The 19,474-nt window shown below is 43.6% G+C and overlaps 1 protein-coding gene and 1 non-coding gene across 6 annotated transcripts in view; both read right to left on the bottom strand.

The window, feature by feature from the left end:
- The window catches only part of deptor (DEP domain containing MTOR-interacting protein), a 123,597-nt gene that overhangs the window by 92,093 nt on the left and 12,030 nt on the right, over window positions 1-19,474 (bottom strand). The window lies entirely within an intron of this gene.
- On the bottom strand, window positions 1,591-1,722 carry LOC119972996. The gene has a single exon (XR_005462218.1).

Raw genomic sequence — 19,474 nt, 5'->3', positions numbered from 1 at the left:
TGCTATATCCTAAATCGCACAAAGTCTGTTCACCCATTTCCCCTGAGCTCACTGATCAACCACAGCTGCCGATCCAGCAACGTTTCCGTTTTAAAATACTAATCTTTGTTGTTGGATGCCTCCGTGGCCTCACCCCACCCCACAGTAATGCTGATGAAGGCCAACGGGAGCAGGTGAGACTCTCGTTCGAGATGGTCATTACTTGGCATGAATGCTCCTTGCTACTTTATCAGCCAAACCTGAACATTGTCCAGATCTTGTTACAAATGAAATGGAATTCTGCATCATTAGTTGCATGGACCTTTGATGGAGGGAACATAATTGATGAAAGTGTGAAAAATGATTGGGCCTAAGCGACTGCCCTGGAAAACTCCTGCAGAGATGTCCTGGGGCTGAGATTATTGGCCTCCAACAACCGCGCTGGTTCTGTCTCCAGTTTTTTTATTACGGTTTCCATTGACTCGAGTTTTACTCAGGCTCCTTTTTGGTGCGCTCAGTCAAAATACTGGACATCCAGGATGTATTTTTTTAAAATATATTTTTATTCTCCTCTTTTTTCACATTTTCTCTCAAATTTACACCCAACAATGAACAATCAGTAACGAAGCAATGTCAATCCCCATATCAATAACAACGATCCCATTCTCCCGCCAAACGCCAGACATTAGCCCGCATGTTAACATAAACAAATGACAAAAAGGAATCAGGAATCACCCACAGTCACCATTAACACATACAGTCCCTCTCCCCCCAAATGTTCGATGTAATCTAATTCTTGAAAGTCCATAATGAATAACGCCCATGAATTGTAGAACCCCTCCATCCTTCACCTCAGTTCAAATTTGACCTTCTCAAGAGTCAAGAATTCCAGCAGGTCCCCCCTCCATGCCATGGCATAGGGTTGAGAAGTTGATCTCCACCCTAACAGGATCCGCCTTCGGGCGATCAATGTGGCGAAGGCTACAACATCCGTCTCCGCATCGGTTTCCAACCCCAGCTGGTCCGATACCCCGAATATGGCCTCCCGAGGGCCTGGGTCCAGTTTCACGTGCACCACTTTAGTGATTACCCTAAAAACCTCCTTCCAGTAATTCTCCAGCTTTGGACAGGACCAAAGCATAGGAACATGGTTTGTGCCCCCCCCCCCCCAACGTTCACACACATCTTCTACCATCCAGGATGTCATTAAGCTCCCAATTAAATTTAGCTGTTTTATCCATGTTAAACCAAGGCTTTAACTGTATCTGGAGCAGAGTGGCCCTGTTGAAATCGGAATTGAGCATCGCTGCGCAGTTTATTGTTGAGTAAGACCAACTTGATAGCATTGCGGTCAATTATGTCGATCACTTTACTGATGATTGACAGCAGGCTACTGAAGCGGCAATTGGCTGGGATTAAATTTATCCTGGCCACTTTTGACAGGACATACAGTGGTAATTATCCAATTTTTTTTTTTTTTCCTGACAGCTTGGCTTTTATTCAGCAAATTAACAGCAATTTTTGTTTCCACAATTATCTCAGCAATTCACTTGCAGGAAACAAATAACTTTGTGTAATGCTCATTTTACCATTCCGATTATAATTCATATCATTTGTTCGCCCCGTTTCTGTCCGCTCCGATTTCTCTCAAATCGGCTCGGTCATCAAAAAGCTAATTTTATTCTAGGGAGATATTAGTGGCAACAAGAGTAGATTTGACTCTAGCTGTGTATCAACCTCCCATGGTAATTATCCAATTTGACATTGCATTTTTTTTACATAGAGGGTAGTGGGTGCCTGGAACTCGCTGTGACGTTTAAGGAGCATCTTGACAAACACACAAATAGGATAGGAATAGAGGGATACGGACCCCGGAAGTGTAGAAGATTTTAGTTGAGACGGGCAGCATGATTGGAGCAGGCTTGGAGGGCCAAAGGCCCTGTTCCTGTGCTGTAGTTTTCTTTGTTAGATTCCAGGAACTCAGCTGGAACAGCCACTGGCAGTGATATAATTGTCACTGGACCAGTAATCCGGAGACCCAGGGAACTCGGGTTTAAATCCCACCATGGCAGATTGAATTCAATTAAAATCTGGAATATAAAATCTAATGGTGACCATGAAACTATTCTCAATTGTTGTTCCTTCCCCTGTGACTCCAGCTCCACAGCAATATGATTGATTCTTAAATGCCCTCTGAAATGGCCAAGAGTAATTAGAGAAAGGCAATGACACCCACATCCCATGAAAGAATAACAAAGCCTGGATTAATGTGGCTAGTTTTGAACTACAGCACTATAACAGGCATGCTGTCTGGACCCATAGCCTTTTGATATATCCAGTGTGCACAGCTGCTTTCTGATACCATGTGGAGTGAAATGAATTGACCGAAGACTGGCATCTGTGATGCTATAGACTGCAGATAGATGATCTACTCAGTACGGTTTGTGTGGATTTGAGACTTGTCTTCAATATTTATGCTGGGTTCCAACAATGTTGAGGATGGGAATGTTCAGGAAGCCTCCTCTTCACTAGAGTTGTTTAATTACTGTTACGGTGGCCACGAAGGATCATTGATAGATCTTCCCATGGGCTTCGTGGAGTGTGAACTTCCCTAGTGAGCGGGCGGGAGCTCGCCGAATGGGAAATAAAGAGCGGGAATTTAAAACTCGCTGCTTCAACCCGGGCCTGTATTCTGTAGGTCCCTGGGATTGGACTTTCCATTATGTAAATAAAAGGATATTATTATAATGTCTGGAAAGTCGGAGTCCATACCAAGTCAAACAGGTTGAATTTAAAGGAAAAAGGTTTAATGCAGCAGAGCAATTATTCTACTACCAGGGACAGCTCACAGTTCAGCAACCCCGCCACCCCCCTGTCATTTGAGAGTACCTTTGAGAAATGGGTATGTATATAAATATCTGTAGTGAGTGTACCTTCAAGAAATGGCTGTTTATTACTGCAGTGATGTCAGAGAGTGGGTGGAGCTGGGCTGTCTGTCAGCTTTTTACTTTCGCTTTCGGCTTTTTGCTGCAGGGTGGGTTTGGTTTCATTTTAGTTTTGGAGAAGCTGCAATCACAGCAGGATGTGTGTGAATCTCTGCAAGCTTATGAATGTCCGTTAGCTGATTTCAACGTAGTAACTGTTCTCAGTAGTGATGTTAAACCTGAGATGCTTCTGTTAAAGGTTTTGTTTCAAGTCTTATGGATGTTAAAAAGAAAGCTCAAGGATTAATTAGTGTTGTATTCTTTGGGGGTTGTATTTGAATTGATGGTTGCTAAGATGTTCACTGTATGTTTTTTAAAAAGTTAACTTGAGTTCATAGAATAAACATTGTTTTGCTTTAAAAAGATACTTTTCCATTTCTGCTGTACCACACCTGTAGAGTGGGCCGTGTGCTTCCCATACCACAATCTATTAAAAGTTGTGGGTCAGGTGAACTCCATGATCTACTTTGGGGTTCTCTAAACCCTGGTCCATAACAGCCCCGCCCGTCGGTTGGGGCCCATTGGGAACATCAACTCCCAGTCTGATAAGTGTCCCATGACCTGCTTACGGTTTCATTAGTGTCCCGTGACCTGTCATGTTATGACAGGTACAGTGTTTGAACACTGATCTTGACAAGGTTATTACAATTACTTCCCACCATTCATGACTGGATGGAAGAGACTGCAGGTTATTGATCTGATCCATCAGTTGTGAGATCATTTCATTTTATCTCTAGTATGTTGCTGCTTCCGTTTAGTCACAAGTCACATGGTCTGGGTAGGAGGCAGCTAGGTTGTTGAAGGAAGCTAGGCTGGAGATAGTTTACGATTAAGCTTTGATAGAAAATTCGAGGATTGCAAAATAAAAAGGAAAAAACCTGTTCACAACAGCCATTTGATGCCAGTGATGGGAAAACTACTGGAGACCACGGTCTACAACGAAATTCCTTCTCACTTGGAGAAGTACAGGTTAATAAGGGACAGCCAGAATGGATTTGTTAAAGGCAAATCATGTCTATCTAATCGGAGTTATTTGCTGAAGTAGCAGAGACTGTTAAAAGTAGAGCAGGTGTTCACTACAAAGACTTAAGAAGATACTTGAGAAAAAAAAGTATCTCAATGCAGACTATTTTGGAAAATAGAGACATATGGCATCAAAAGAGTAGAAAATGACCACTTTTGCATACTTAGCTCCAGTCAAGAAAACATATATGCTCACTATTACTCTGTCTCCTATCTCTTGGCTATTTTTCTACACAGAAGCATATGCATTAAAAGACTATTAGCATAATTGTGTTTCTTGTTATATATAGATTGTGTTGGACTTTAGAATAGGGAGTACAATTTTAGAGTTTGCAATTTATAACAAAACTTGGCAATGTATTAAATAGTGACGATCATCCTAGGTCAACACCTCTTTCTGCTTCCCTACACACTTCCCTCGAAAAATACATCTCCGTAGCTTTTCAGCTCTGATCAAATGGTTGAAACAACTGACATTTTTGTTTGCGTGTCACTTTTTAAGAGTTCTTTTTGCTCTTCCAATTTCAAGAACCTTTTGATTTTTCTTATGGTCCAGACATGGAATTTTAAACACGCGTCTTAGCAACCACTTTTCAAAAACATCTATTTTCTACCATTGATCTTTATTTATTAAAATAAAAGCTGGGCGGCACGTAGCGCAGTGGATGTTTTCATAATCTGTGAAACATATGAAATAGTCATATTTTAGATATTTTTCAAAGATTCTTCTTTGGTTAAATTCTTTGGCAGCACGATAACACAAGTGGATGGCACTGTGGCATCAGAGCACCAGGGTCCCGCTGGGTCACTGTCTGTGAGGAGTCTGCACGTTCTTCCCGTGTTTGTGTGGGTTTCCTCCGAGTGCTCTGGTTTCCTCCCACGGTCCAAAGGCATGCAGCTTAGGTGGATTGGCCATGCTAAATTGCCCTTAGTGACCAAAAAGGTTAGAAGCGGTTGTTGGGTTACGGGGATAGAGTGGAAGTGAGGGCTTAAGTGCGTCGGTGCAGACTCGATGGGCCGAATGGCCTGCTTCTGTACTGTATGTTCTATGTTCTATAAATATTCCCCTCTTTTTTTTCCTATTTCAGGTCTAAATCCAGACTGCATTTCACTAATTACTGATTCAAGTATGAGATTTATTTCTATTATGACTTCTACAATAACTGAACTCCACTGCTTTCAGGTTTCTTAGGTATCTTAATGTATAATGAACGTATTGAGTCACTTGGAATGTGTCCTTTGGTGTCTAAATTTGATCACAAATTTCTGTTATCACTTCTATTTCTGTTTCTCCAAGGGCATTTAAATGTTCTGCTGTTACTCCATCTCTGCCTGGAGTGTTTCCTGTACTAAGCAATTTTGAAGTTTTTTTTTAAACCTTTGAGACTATAATGTTAGGTCCACCATTTTCCTCTGTATCCTGAGCGATCCAAAGCAACAGGAGAACTATTAACAGCATCTGTTCTCTGAAAGAAATGAGAGTGGTGGTTATGATCTATATTGCTGAGCTCCGCTTTGAATCCGGAAGATTGTATAATGAATATCTATCAAGGTTAGTACTGATGGTCCCCAGACAATCATTGCCTGCGTTCACACATTTATTATTCCTGCGTTATGAATGCAGTATCAATGCAAATATAATGGGCACAACCTAATTTTTAAAAATCAGTGTCCGTTCTGGACAGGATTAGTGAGGCCATTCCCAGTGCTTGGAGTAGCAGGAATGACCCCGCTATCTAACGGCACTGTATTGCTTTTTGGGTTGAATACCCTGATCCTGCCTTTTTCCACCCCCCCCCCCCCCCCCCCCCCCACCCCCCTCCCCCATATCTAATTCCTTCTTGAAATTACACAATGTTTTGGCTTCAACTACTTTCTGTGGTAGTGAATTCCACGTGTTCACCACACTCTGGGTGAAGAAATTTCTCCTCACCTCAGTCCTAAAATAATCCAGTTATCCTCAAACTATGGCCTCGCTCCCCCCGCCGTCGGGAACATTCTTTCGGAATCTATCCTACCTAATCCTTTTAGAATTTTATAAAAGTTTCTATGAGATAGCCTCTCGAAGAATCATAGAATTCTGACAGCACAGAATTGGCCCATCCAGTCTGCACCGACCCTTTCTCTCTCTCTGGGCCCAATCCCCCGCCCTGTAACTTTATCTATGGGGCAATTTAGCATGTCCAATCCACCTAACCTCCACATCATTGGACTGCGTGAGGAAACTGGAGCACCCGGAGAAAACCCACGCAGACACGGGGAGAAAGTGAAAACTCCACACGGTCACCAAAGGTGGGAATCGAACCGGGGTCCCTAGCGCTGTGAGGCAGCAATGCTAACTGTGCCACTGTGCTGCCGTAACTCTTCTAAACTCCAATGAATACAATCCTAACTTTCTCTCCTCATATGGCAATCCCGCCATCCCAGGAATTTGCATGGTAAGCCTTCGCTACACTCCCTCCATAGCAAGGGCAGCACGGTAGCATTGTGGACAGCACAATTGCTTCACAGCTCCAGGGTCCCAGCTTAGGTCACTGTCTGTGTGGAGTCTGCACATCCGCCCAGTGTGTGCGTGGGTTTCCTCCTGATGCTCCGGTTTCCTCCCACAGTCCAAAGATGTGCAGGTTAGGTGGATTGGCCATGATAAATTGCCCTTAGTGTCCAAAATTGCCCTTAGTGTTGGGTGGGGTTACTGGATTATGGGGATAGGGTGGAGGTGTTGCCCTTAGGTAGGGTGCTCTTTCCAAGAGCCGGTGCAGACTCGATGGGCCGAATGGCCTCCTTCTGCACTGTAAATTCTATGAAAAAAAATCCCAGGTTCGATCCTGGCTCTGGGTCACTGTCCTTATAGAGTTTGCACATTCTCCCCATGTTTGGGTGGGTTTCACCCCCACAATCCAAAAATGTGCCGGGTAGGTGGATTGGTCACCATAAATTTCCCCTTAATTGGAAAAATTGAATTGGGTACTCTAAATTTATTTTTTAAAAAGCCAGTGAGCCTAATGTCAGTAGTAGGGAAATTGCTGGAGTCCATTATCAAGGATTTCATAGCACAGCATTTGGAAAGCAATGGTATAATCAGACAAAGTCAGCATGGATTTATGAAAGGCAAGTCATGCTTGATAAATCTACTAGAATTCTTTGAAGATGTAACTAGTAGAGTTGACCATGGAGAACCAGTGAATGTGGTTTATTTAGACTCTCAGAAGGCTTTCGACAAGGTCCCACATAGCAGATTAATATGTAAAGTTAAAATGCATGGCATTACGGGTAGTGTCTTGAGATGGATAGAAAGCTGGTTAGCAGACAGGAAGCAAAAAGTTGGAATAAATGGGTCTTTTCCCGATTGGCAGGCAGTTGCTAGTGGGGTACCGCAGGGCTCTGTGCGAGGACCCAAATTGTTCACATTATATATTAATATTGGATGAGGGAACAAAATGTATTACCACCAAATTTGCAGATGATACCAAGTTGGGTGAGAGGGTGAGCAGTTAGGAGGATGCAGAAATGCTTCAATGGCATTTGGACAGGCTGAGTGAGTGGGCACATGCATGGAAGATGCAGTATAATGTGGATAAATGTGAGGTTATCCACTTCAGTAGAAAAAATAGGAAGGCAGATTATTATTTGAATGGGTGCATTCGCCCCGTGTCTGCATGGGTTTCATCCCCACAACCCAAAGATGTGCCTTATAGGTGGATTGGCCATGCTAAATTGCCCATTAATTGGAAACAACTATTTGGGTACTCTAAATTTATTTTGAAAAATGAAGAAAATTATTTGAATGGGTGTAAACAGAGCGATGGATACTCAATGATGAATACCCAGCTATTCACAATATATATTAATGATTTGGATGAGGGAGCAAAATGTAACAACTCAAAGTTTGCAGATGATACCAAGTTGGATGGTAGCGTGAACTGTGATTAGGAATAAGGGATCCGACAGCATGATCTGGGCAGGTTGGGCAAATCAATGGCAGATGCAGTACAATTTGGATAAGTGTGAGGTTATTCACTTTGGAAGCAAAAACAGGACGGCAGATTACTACCTGAATGGTTGTAAATTGGGATAGGGGAGTTTGCAGTGGGACCTGGGTGTCCTTGTGCACCAGTCGCTGAAGGTAAACATTCAGGCGGCAAAGAAGGCGAATGATATGTTGGCCTTCATCGCGAGAGATTTTGAGTACAGAAGCAGGGATGTGTTGTTGCAATTATACAGGGCCTTGGTGAGGCCACACTTGAAATATTGTGTGCAACTTTGGTAAAAGCTTTCCTTGCCTTCTGACTCACCTTCATTACTGTTCACACCGCCACCTACTTGGCATGATTGCTGAAGGCTCCAGATTCCTGGGATGTCTTATAATGTGGCCTCAATGAACTGTACTGCTGCTTCTTTTCTGGAGCACAGTTTAGAGCTATAAAAGTGCAAGTTCCCTCACAACCCCCACCCCCCTCACACACTTTTTTTCATTCCACTTGGACTCTCCCTCCTTTTTAGTCTTTCACTTGGCTGAAAAAATACTTTGCAATAGCTGTGAACCCACGCAAACACGGGGAGAATGTGTAAACGCTACACGGACAGTGAACCAGAGCTGGGATCGAACCTGCGACCTCGGCGCCGTGAGGCAGCAGTGCTAACCACTGTGCCACTGTGCTGCCCTATAAAAGGTACAATTTTGAGACGGGTGCAAGAACAGAGGGACCTGAAAGCACATATTCACAAATCCTTGAAGGCAGCAGGGTAAGTTGGTAGGCCGGTTAATGAAAAATATAGGAATTCTTGGCTTCAAATAAGAGGTGCGTAAAAGCAAAAACAAGGAAATCATGGCTAAATCATTACAAATCACTGTTTTTGCCTCAGCTAAAGTATTGTGTACAACTCTGGACACCACACTTTAGGAAAAATGTCAAGGTCTTGGAGGGGGTACCATAAAAAATAGCAGGGTTGATAGATTGGAGAAATAGGGATTGTTCTCCATTGAGCAAAAAAGGTTAAAAAAAACAAGAGCTTTTGATAAAGCTAATAGGAATAGACTTGTAAAGGACATAGAAGTAAAGTAATTGCGAAAATAACTAGATGAGAAACGTGTAGACATTATTTTTCTTCATAGTTTTGTTATGATCAGGAACGCACCACTTGGGTTGGGAGGGTGATGGAAGCAGATTCCATTTAAACTTCAAAGGCAAGTAGGCGTGTACACAAAGAGGAATAATTTTCAGATGGGAGGACTAAATTGGACAGCTTTTTGAAAAGGGTGGCAAAAGCATGATACGCCAAAAGGTCTAATTTTGTGCTGCAAGATGTAAAGGATTAACTCTAACACTATAATAATAAGTCTTTCCGCAAATACTCTTGAAGATATGTCACAATGACTGCACTCAAGAGAGAGAGAGATGAGAGAGAGAGAGAGAGAGAGAGAGAGAGAGAGAGAGAGAGAGAGAGAGAGAGAGAGAGAGAGAGAGAGGAGAGAGAGAGAGAGAGAGAGAGGAGGAGGGCAGCACGGTAGCATTGTGGATAGCATAATTGCTTCACAGCTCCAGGGTCCCAGGTTCGATTCCAGCTTGGGTCACTGTCTGTGCGGAGTCTGCACATCCTCCCCGTGTGTGCGTGGGTTTCCTCCGGGTGCTCCGGTTTCCTCCCACAGTCCAAAGATGTGCAGGTTAGGTGGATTGGCCATGCTAAATTGTCCTTAGTGTCCAAAATTGCCCTTAGTGTTGGGTGGGGTTATGAGGATAGGGTGGATGTGTTGACCTTGGGTAGGGTGCTCGTTCCAAGAGCCGGTGCAGACTCGATGGGCCAAATGGCCCCCTTCTGCACTGTAAATTATGTAGCCACCTGGGGTGGCCACTGCCCAACACAAAATGGAAGATTGCAAGGAATGCAGGGAAAATGGACATGTTGTAAAGCAAGCAGCTTGCAAAGCGCTTGTATATTTGGACTGCTGCAGAAACCAGTTTTGACTGCTGCAGAAACCAGACAGCACTGTGAAAAGAAACCAGCTAACATACTAATGAGGCGATACCGGGCGATCCCCAGATACAATGGAAACAAGTTAAACACAGATCGATACATTGAATGGAAGGCCAGACTTTTCGGCGCCAAAGAAGCCCAAAACAATAAGTCCCAAGAACCGCCTCAGTGGCCGAGGAACTGCCCCATTATTGGGGGATTCAAACATATCGATTGGGAAGAGACCCAATCGATTCCAAGCAGGTAAGGGAGTCCACCCAAAGGGGCGCGGATCCCTGGGACCTATAAAAGACAGGTCCCACACATGGTTCATTCTTCTTGTCCAGCCCTCCTCTCTCTTTGACCAGCACTCCTCCATGGACCAGCACCTCGACCAGCTTTTGCCAAGAAGACCTTGAACAAGAGAGAGGAGAGAGTTCGGACAGCAGCCGCCAACAAGTAAGTGCCTCACAACGATCACTACCAGAGATAGACACTCCTGACCCCTTTTAACTTATACCAACCTGAAGTCTGCAGACCAGAGCAGAGCAAGAGGCCTTGTTCCCTGACCCAGCAGTTCCTTCGAGATAAGTATTAGTTTATTTAGCGGTAGGAATAAGTTTAATCCTTTTAGCGTGTGCATGGGTAGTTATTATAATTGTATTATAATAAACTCAGTTGTTTGGACTTACTAATTGGTGTATGGTTTTATTGCTTTGAACTTCACCTTGAACTTGTGGCGGTGTCTTAACGACACCTGGCGACTCCAGAGCTAAGTAAAGAAACAGAGACAAATTGAGTGTTAAGCACACTCACCCAGAACGACCAACAATTCTATGATGTTATGCTCATTGCTGTAGCCGCAAAGGGAAGAAATCAGAGGTGGCACATGTCGAGTATGTATAACAGTGCAAGGGGTTTATTTACAAGATGCTGTTCAAACAGGGTACAAATGGTGAACTTCCAAAGCCAGCGAAACGTCTGATGATATCATTGCATAACACACATTACATCAGCCAGTGGTGTTACTCCGACAACACCCCTTCCTCTTTACTCCTTTAGTGTCCCTGGTATCTTTACTTAATCAGACACTTTAACGCAAATCCAACACATTGCTACGTTATGGATATGTATGTGCATTAGTAGGTCTGTTACATCTGGAAAAACCAACTCAGAAAATGTCTCTGGCAGCATGGATGATTCTCTCCGAACAGAAGATTCTGTCCTAACAGATTCTGTAATTTTGGCAGTTGTAGTCCTCAAGTTGGCATGTCACTACCCATACTCTGTGGTGAAAACATCTGGTACAGATTCTGTACTCTCACTACGTACAGACAGCGTGCCGACACAAAATTCGTTCATTGTCAGATTTTACATATTTGAACTCAGAACCGGTTTGGCTAATAGAATTGCAGGAGTCCATTTTTCACCTGAAGTGTAATTTCTCGCAAGAACATGATCCCCACAGTCAAAGACTCTGCTTTGGGAATGTTGTTCTCTTCTAGCCACTTGCGTCTGATGTTATTGCCTGACTATCTGAGCAATCAAAAAGGTCAAACTGTGTGAAGTTTCCGTTTTAACATCAGTGTAGCTCGTGCGTTTTTTGTTGAATGTATAGTGCTTCTGTACGTCATTAGGAAGCTTCTGAAATATTTAGGTCGAGAGCCTTTATCCCTTGAATCCTTCACTGCATGTTTGAGCAATTGGATGAGATGTTCAGCTAAGCCGTTGGTAGCTGGATGGTAGGGGGCAGGTTTGATATGGCGGATGCTGCACCCTTTTCATGTAGTCCTCAAATTTGGCTGATGTGAACTGTGTGTCATTATTGCTCACGAGTTGTTCAGGTCGCTCAAATCTTGTAAATACCTTGTGAAGCCTCTCTATGGCCTGTTCCGTAGCTGTGGAGTTCATGATGGCAACCTCTGGCCACTCTTCAAATGATCAACCACAACTAAAAACAGGAGTACTTCGATGGGTCCCACATAATCAACATGGATTCTTTGCCATGGCCTGGTTGACCATTCCGATGGATGCAAAGGTTGTAGTGGAAGTACATTCAGGATTGGCATAACCCCACCTTCTCCTCTATTTGGGCATCCATCCGGGCCACGAGAAGCTTCTCGCCAACTGCTTTGTTCTAACTACACACGGATGGCCCTTGAGCAGCTGTTCCAATTCCACTTCGCAGCCACTGCAGAATATTAATCTAAAACCCCAAAACAGTGCTCCATTTTGCACTGTCAACTCAAGATGTCTGGCAAGATAGGCTTTATGGTCTGGACTCTGTGTTCATGTGTTAGAGTGCCCCCTTTTGAATCATGTCTAACGCTTTTCCCATCACTGGATCTCTCTGGATAAATTTTTGCACCCAAGAGGACGTTACCGCAATATTTTCCACATAAGACAGATACAATAGGTCATTGAAGTGTTCATCAGATTCGTGCCCATCTTTTTAGTCTTTTGATAATGCAGCAGCAATCTAGAAAAAGCATCCATCTGCTGTTCAGATCTACCATATTTGATGACATAATCATGTGCCATCAAGATTAATGCCAAACGTTGTGATCAACTAGCAGCAAACAAAGGGATTCCCTTATACAGCCCACATACTGTTGTTAATGGATGATGGTCGGTCAACAGAGTAAATTGATGATCATATAAACAATGGTGGAACCATAAGAAAACCAAATATAATACACATCACAGGGTTGATAGTCATTTTAAAATCCCCACATATTCATACCGGACCATCCTTCTTTAAGACTGTGATGATTGGGGTTGCCTAACAGCTGGTGGTAACAGGCTCAATGACCCCTGCCTTCAGTAAACACTTGAGTTCTTCTCCATTTTAGGTCGAATGGCATCCGCTTTCAAACAATGCTGTTTGTCTAGGCACAACAGCACAGTAGTTAGCACTGTTGCTTCACAGCGCCAGGGAGACAAGTTCGATTCCCGGCTTAGGTTATGTGGAGTCTACACGTTCTCCCAGTGTCTCTTCTCTGGGTGCTCCAGTTTCCTCCCACAATTCCCGAAAGACGTGCTTCTTAGGTAAATTAGATATTTTGAATTCTCCCTTTGTGTACCCGAACAGGCGCCGGAATGTGGCGACTCGGGAATTTTAACAGTAACTTCACTGCAGTGTTATAATAAGCCTACTTGTGACAATAATAAAGATTATTATGTTATGTTTATCTTGAGTATTACTTGAATCCAAGTTATGAATCAAAGTGACTCCTCGAATCCCTTTGCATACTTTCTCAGAAGTGGTTAAAGATCGTTCAGAGAATCAACAAGTTGGTTCACGACGCCCAATTTAGCTTTATCTCCCTTAACCAAGATTCCCCAAACAATGCTGAAAATTTTCCTTGAACATGTGAAGAGGCAACTCCACTTTCTGCTCTTTAACTTCCACAGTCACCTTGATGAAGCTCTTCAGTGGCTCGATCTCCTTGGTGTATGTCCTCAAGATCGGAACGATCTTTAATCACTTCTGAGAAATTATGCAAAGGGATTTAAGGAGTCACTTACATTTATCAGATGGTTGCAGTGGCAAATACTTCAATTTCTGATGGTATATCGATTCAGGTAAGTGATAGTGCAATGTCCAATCCCACTTTCATCTTAATAGTGTTCCCATTTAATTTTGGATAGACCCAAAATCGTTGTTGGTCTCTGTACTGCCAGAATGCTGAGCTTAAAGACTTAACTATAAGCTGACTTAACACACTCATACTCGGTAAGTCTTCATTTGGATCACTTAATTGGTAAACTTGCCCTGTAGAATTTGCAGTGTTTTTCTTGGTACACTTGTTTTGTGCTGATGAAGATTGGCATGACCAACATGTCTTGGCAATGTGACAAATGTCACTACAATTTTTGCATTTGTTCTCCTTGCTCCAACAATCTCCAACCATATGTTCCACTTAGTTGCAGCGATAAAAATGGTAGGCTCTTGGTGGACTTCGTAGACTCCACATTGTGGACTTTAGCTTGAACTCCAATCAGCGAAGCTTCTCTCGCAGCAAGTTCCATAGACTTCATTTCTATAGCAGTTTAGGGTTAATGCACCATCAGTCAACAATTTGCTGTAATGTTCTATGTTCTATTGGAATAGTGTAGGTCAGATAGGCTTCAGATGGTTTCACGGGTCGGCGCAACATCGAGGGCCGTACTGCGCTGTAATGTTCTATGTTCTAATTTCCTTTGAATGGCTTCATTCCTGAGGCCACAAACTAATCGGTTGTGAATGGATCATCCAACGTCTGGCCAAATTCAGAGTGATGCAACAAATTGTGGAATGTTTCCCCCTTCCCCCTGTGCACAACAATAAAAGCAGAATCTTTCAGTTACTAATAGTGAACGGGGAGAGAAATGTTATTGTAAGAGCGTCATTAACTCATCATATGACTTGTCTCCAGGATTAGCTGGGTGTACTGAGTTCTGCAGTAACATGAATGTTTTCCTCTCAACTCAGCTCAGAAAGGTCAGTGTGCAGGTCTGCCGGTGTCTGATGGGCTTTAAGGAACAACTCCTCATAAGATGTCTCCTCCAACTCAAACGTGTCCATGGTGCCTTTTTTTTTTCCATTTTTGGATCACAGTTCCTTGATCTGTGCTACTCGGCCTTCAGTTTGTCTTCCTTGCCATTTATTTTATTTCAGTTTAAAGCTATTGTGCACGAGCAGACTAGCTGCTTCTGTGCCTCGCTATAGATTCCCAGGCAGTAGATTGCAGTCGACAGCTCTGTAGGTTCATGTTCCCGCAGCCCATTTCAATGCCTTGTGCGTGGTCTCCGTAGCTCTACCCATGACAACGATAGTGAAAACTTTGATCCTCCGTTTGGAGTAAGGCCCCAGTAATTAGCAATTGCCCGATAGATTTGTTTTTAAACCCTTTTACTTGCATTACCAGCTGTGGCATTTGACCAGATGATTCACTGCTACAGACTATACAGTGTCCAAATATTTACAGGAGAGTCGTTTTTATTTGTCACAATGATGATTTTGCCTTTGAAGTCGACAATATTTCTCCCGACCTCACTCCCAATGGTTTATGGGCCTGGATCTCCATTGATGATTCCTTCTTCTGGCTGACAAAATTGCCATCGAAAGCTGTTTTTCTCCCGTTTTTGTTTACATAGAACATAGAACACTACAGCGCAGTACGGGCCCTTCGGCCCTCGATGTTGCGCCGACCTGTGAAACCATCTGAAGCCTATCTGACCTACACTATTCCATTTTCATCCATATGTCTATCCAGTGACCACTTAAATGCCCTTAAAGTTGGCGAGTCTACTACTGTTGCAGGCAGGGCGTTCCACACCCCTACTACTCTCTGAGTAAAGAAACTGCCTCTGACTTCTGTCCAATATCTATCACCCCTCAATTTAAAGCTATGTCCCCTCGTGTTGGTCATCACCATCCGAGGAAAAAGACTCTCACTGTCCACCCTATCCAACCCTCTGACTATCTTATATGTCTCTATTAAGTCACCTCTCAGCCTTCTCCTCTCTAACAAAAACAACTTCAAGTCCCTGAGCCTTTCCTCGTAAGACCTTCCCTCCATACCAGGCAACATCCTAGTAAATCTCCTCTGAACCCTTTCCAAAGCTTCCACATCCTTCCTATAATGTGGTGACCAGAACTGCACGCAGTACTCCAGGTGCGGCCGCACCAGAGTTATGTACAGCTGCAGCATGACCTTGTGGTTCCGAAACTCAATCCCCCTGCTTATAAAGGCTAGCACACCATATGCCTTCTTAACAGCCCTATTAACCTGGGTGGCAGCTTTCAGGGATTTATGTACCTGGATGCCGAGATCTCTCTGTCCATCTACACTACCAAGAATCTTGCCATTAGCCCAGTACTCTGCATTCCTGTTACTCCTTCCAAAGTGAACCACCTCACACTTTTCCGCATTAAACTCCATCTGCCACCTCTCAGCCCAGCTCTGCAGCTTATCTATGTCCCTCTGTATCCAAAAACATCCTTCAGCACTATCCACAACTCCACCGACCTTCGTGGCATCTGCAAATTTACTAACCCATCCTTCTACACCCTCTTCCAGGTCATTTATAAAAATGACAAACAGCAGTGGCCCCAAAACAGATCCTTGCGGTACACCACTAGTAACTGAACTCCAGGATGAACATTTGCCATCAACCACCACTCTCTGTCTTCTTTCAGCTAGCCAATTACTGATCCAAACCGCTAAATCACCTTCAATTCCATACTTCCTTATTTTCTGCAATAGCCTACCGTGGGGAACCTTATCAAATGCCTTACTGAAATCCATATACACCACATCAACAGCTTTACCCTCATCCACCTGTTTGGTCACCTCCTCAAAAAACTCAATAAGGTTTGTGAGGCATGACCTACCCTTCACAAAACCGTGTTGAGTATCGCTAATCAACTTGTTCTTTTCAAGATGATTACAAACCCTATCTCTTATAACCTTTTCCAACATTTTACCCACAACCGAAGTAAGGCTCACAGGACTATAATTACCAGGGTTGTCTCTACTCCCCTTCTTGAACAAGGGGACAACATTTGCTATCCTCCAGTCTTCCGGCACTATTCCTGTCGACAAAGATGACATAAAGATCAAGGACAAAGGCTCTGCAATCTCCTCCCTGGCTTCCCAGAGAATCCTAGGATAAATCCCATGTGGCCCAGGGGACTTATCTATTTTGCCATTTTCCAAAATTGCTAACACCTCCTCCATTTGAACCTCAATTCAATCTAGCCTGGTCGACTGAACCGGAGTGTTCTCCTCGACAACATTGTCTTTCTCCACTACTATCCTTGATTGGCCCTAATCGTACTCTAGTCATTCTTTTGTTCCTGATATACCTATAGAAAGCCTTAGGGTTTTCCTTGATCCTATCCGCCAACGACTTTTCGTGTCCTCTCCTCGCTCTTCTCAACTCTCCCTTTACGGCCCAGATCTTGTCGCCTGTTTCTGTTTTGTTATGTTCTTTGCCGTAGCCGCAAAGAGAAAGAATCAGAGGTTGCACACGGCACTTTTGTATGACATAAACCCAATGCACTATTTACAAGATGCTGCTCGAACTGGGTGCAATGGCAAACTCCACAAAAACCCACAAAACACTCAGATGATGCCATTGCAAAACAGATGACACCAGCCAATGGTGTTACTCTGATACATAACAACAGGAAGAATCTAAGTGAGGAGCAGTAGCTTTGTTCTCATAGAATTAGAATTTACAGTGCAGAAGGAAGCCATTCGGCCCATCGAGGCTGCACCGGCTCTTGGAAAGAGCACCCTACCCAAGGTTAACACCTCCACCCTATCCCCATAACCCAGTAACCCCACCCAACACTAAGGGCAATTTTGGACACTAGGGGCAATTTATCATGGCCAATCCACCTAACCTGCACATCTTTGGACTGTGGGAGGAAACCGGAGCACCCGGAGGAAACCCACGCACACACAGGGAGGATGTGCAGACTCCGCACAGACAGTGACCCAAGCCGGAATCGAACCTGGGACCCTGGAGCTGTGAAGCGATTGTGCTATCCACAATGCTACCGTGCTGCCCAGATATTTGAAGTTTTTTATCATTCTCACCTTGTACAATAAGATTGGTTTAAAACCCATGAATCTGTAGCTTTGTCTACTTTAGATTAAACATTATTGGTTGTAAATCAGTGTAGCCATCTGGGATGGCCACGTCCCGATAACAAAATGGACACTTTGCAAAGAATGCAGGGAAAATGGACAATGCTGAGAAAGCAAGGTTTGTCTGTTGATTGGAGCTGTAGTTCCCAGACAAGACCGATACTGCAAAGCCATTACCATACTAATAAGCCATCTCCGGGGACAAAAGAGACATTTAGGTAAACGATACTAAAGCAGACACCCCGGCGCCAGAGGAGACTAGAACAAAGCAGGCCAACGGCCACCTGGGATCCGCCCAGCAATCAGGGCACCCACCCCTTTATTGGAGGAAATCGATATCAATAATCAAGATACGGTCCAATTAATTGGGGCCAAGTTCAAGGACCGCCCAAAAGTGCGCGAAGCCCTTTTTGGGTATAAGAAGAAGCCCCCAAGAGAGAATCGCTCTCTTGGCCTTGGCTCTCAGCGAGGAGAGACCTGCCTAGCAGCTGCACCAGAACAAGTAAGTCCAAAGTCAACGCACGCAACTAGACTGACGCTCCTAGCTACTATTCCGTACCAACTAAACCCCAGCAGCCTCAGAGCCGGACAACGAGCAACAATCAGATCTTCCAATCTGGTCTTGGATCAGAACAGAATTTAATAAATAGATTAAGCATCACAATTAGTGTTGCAACAAAATTAGTGACTCAATCTCATTCATAACTTTAGCTGGACTGCTGTGAATTATTCTAGATAACCTGGGATTTGATAGGATGGAGTTTTGGGCCAGCAAATAGGACATTGGGTGGGATTTTCCACGCCCCCCCCCCCCCCCCCCCCCCCAGCAGGTTTTGCGCCAGTGGAGGCCGGCCATCATTGGCCATCAGCAGAATCTTCCGATTCTGCTGCTATCAACACGGTTTCCCACTCTCTGCAACCCCCGGGCCACTAGGAAATTTATGGCAGGAGTTTGGATCTGGATGATCCCACCATAGAACACAGCCGGAAAATTCTGGCCATTGCGTCTGAAAACTATGCAGACAGATAAAAGTTTCAGTTCTAGTGTGAATAAGGCAAATGTGGAAATAAAATGTCATGGACTAAATGCTACTCTCCTATTTTAATGTAATGTTGTCTCTGATGTCTTGGATCCTTGATGAGGTCAATTTGACAAAACTAACATTGGATGAAAATAGTTGATCAGCCGACTTACAACAGCAGCGGTTGCGATCATGTGGGAATTGATATCACCATGGTAATTATATGGATGTTTTATTGCGCAAAGGTGTAAACTGCTGCACAGATAGACTGTTGGCGAGAAATCCAGCAAAATCTAACACAGGCCAAGAATTGAAAGTGCAATCTTTGTGGTGAATATGGTTCAATGCATCACTGCGGAGTACAATTCACTCAACTGTTGGGGAAGATAAAGCAAAAATGGTGATGGCGTTTTTGGCCTTTTTGTATCTCAATAAGCAGATGGGTTACAAATGTGCTCAATTTTTAGCGCATGCCATTAAAAATTAATAAGATATCTGCTTGTTTAGTTTATGTCCTGTACATCATACCTTGAAGTGTTAAAGTAAAGGTCAGCAGAATTTAAAGACAAAGGGCAATACAGAGAATCAGCCACACCCACATTGCAAATAAAGGCAGGTTATAAGAGAGGACTAATTTAAATTCTCATGGCTCAGCTGAGGATTCAAGTTCCCCCTTATTGATCAAGCTTCTAATGCTTTCTTCCTGTGTTTATCGAGCTTCTTTTGAAAAACATCCATTCCTTTAGCCTCAGCTCTTTCTTTTAATAGCAATTTTACCCAAAGAGTGATGATAATATAATAAAAAGCAGATTCTCCCGAATTGCCCATCCAATTTATTAATGACTTTGCATCCTTATTATTATGACCTTAA

Source organism: Scyliorhinus canicula, chromosome 10, assembly GCF_902713615.1.
Source record: "Scyliorhinus canicula chromosome 10, sScyCan1.1, whole genome shotgun sequence".
Lineage (NCBI taxonomy): Eukaryota > Metazoa > Chordata > Chondrichthyes > Carcharhiniformes > Scyliorhinidae > Scyliorhinus > Scyliorhinus canicula.
The sequence above is the reverse complement of the archived record's forward strand: the minus strand, read 5'-3'. Positions and strand labels throughout refer to the sequence as shown.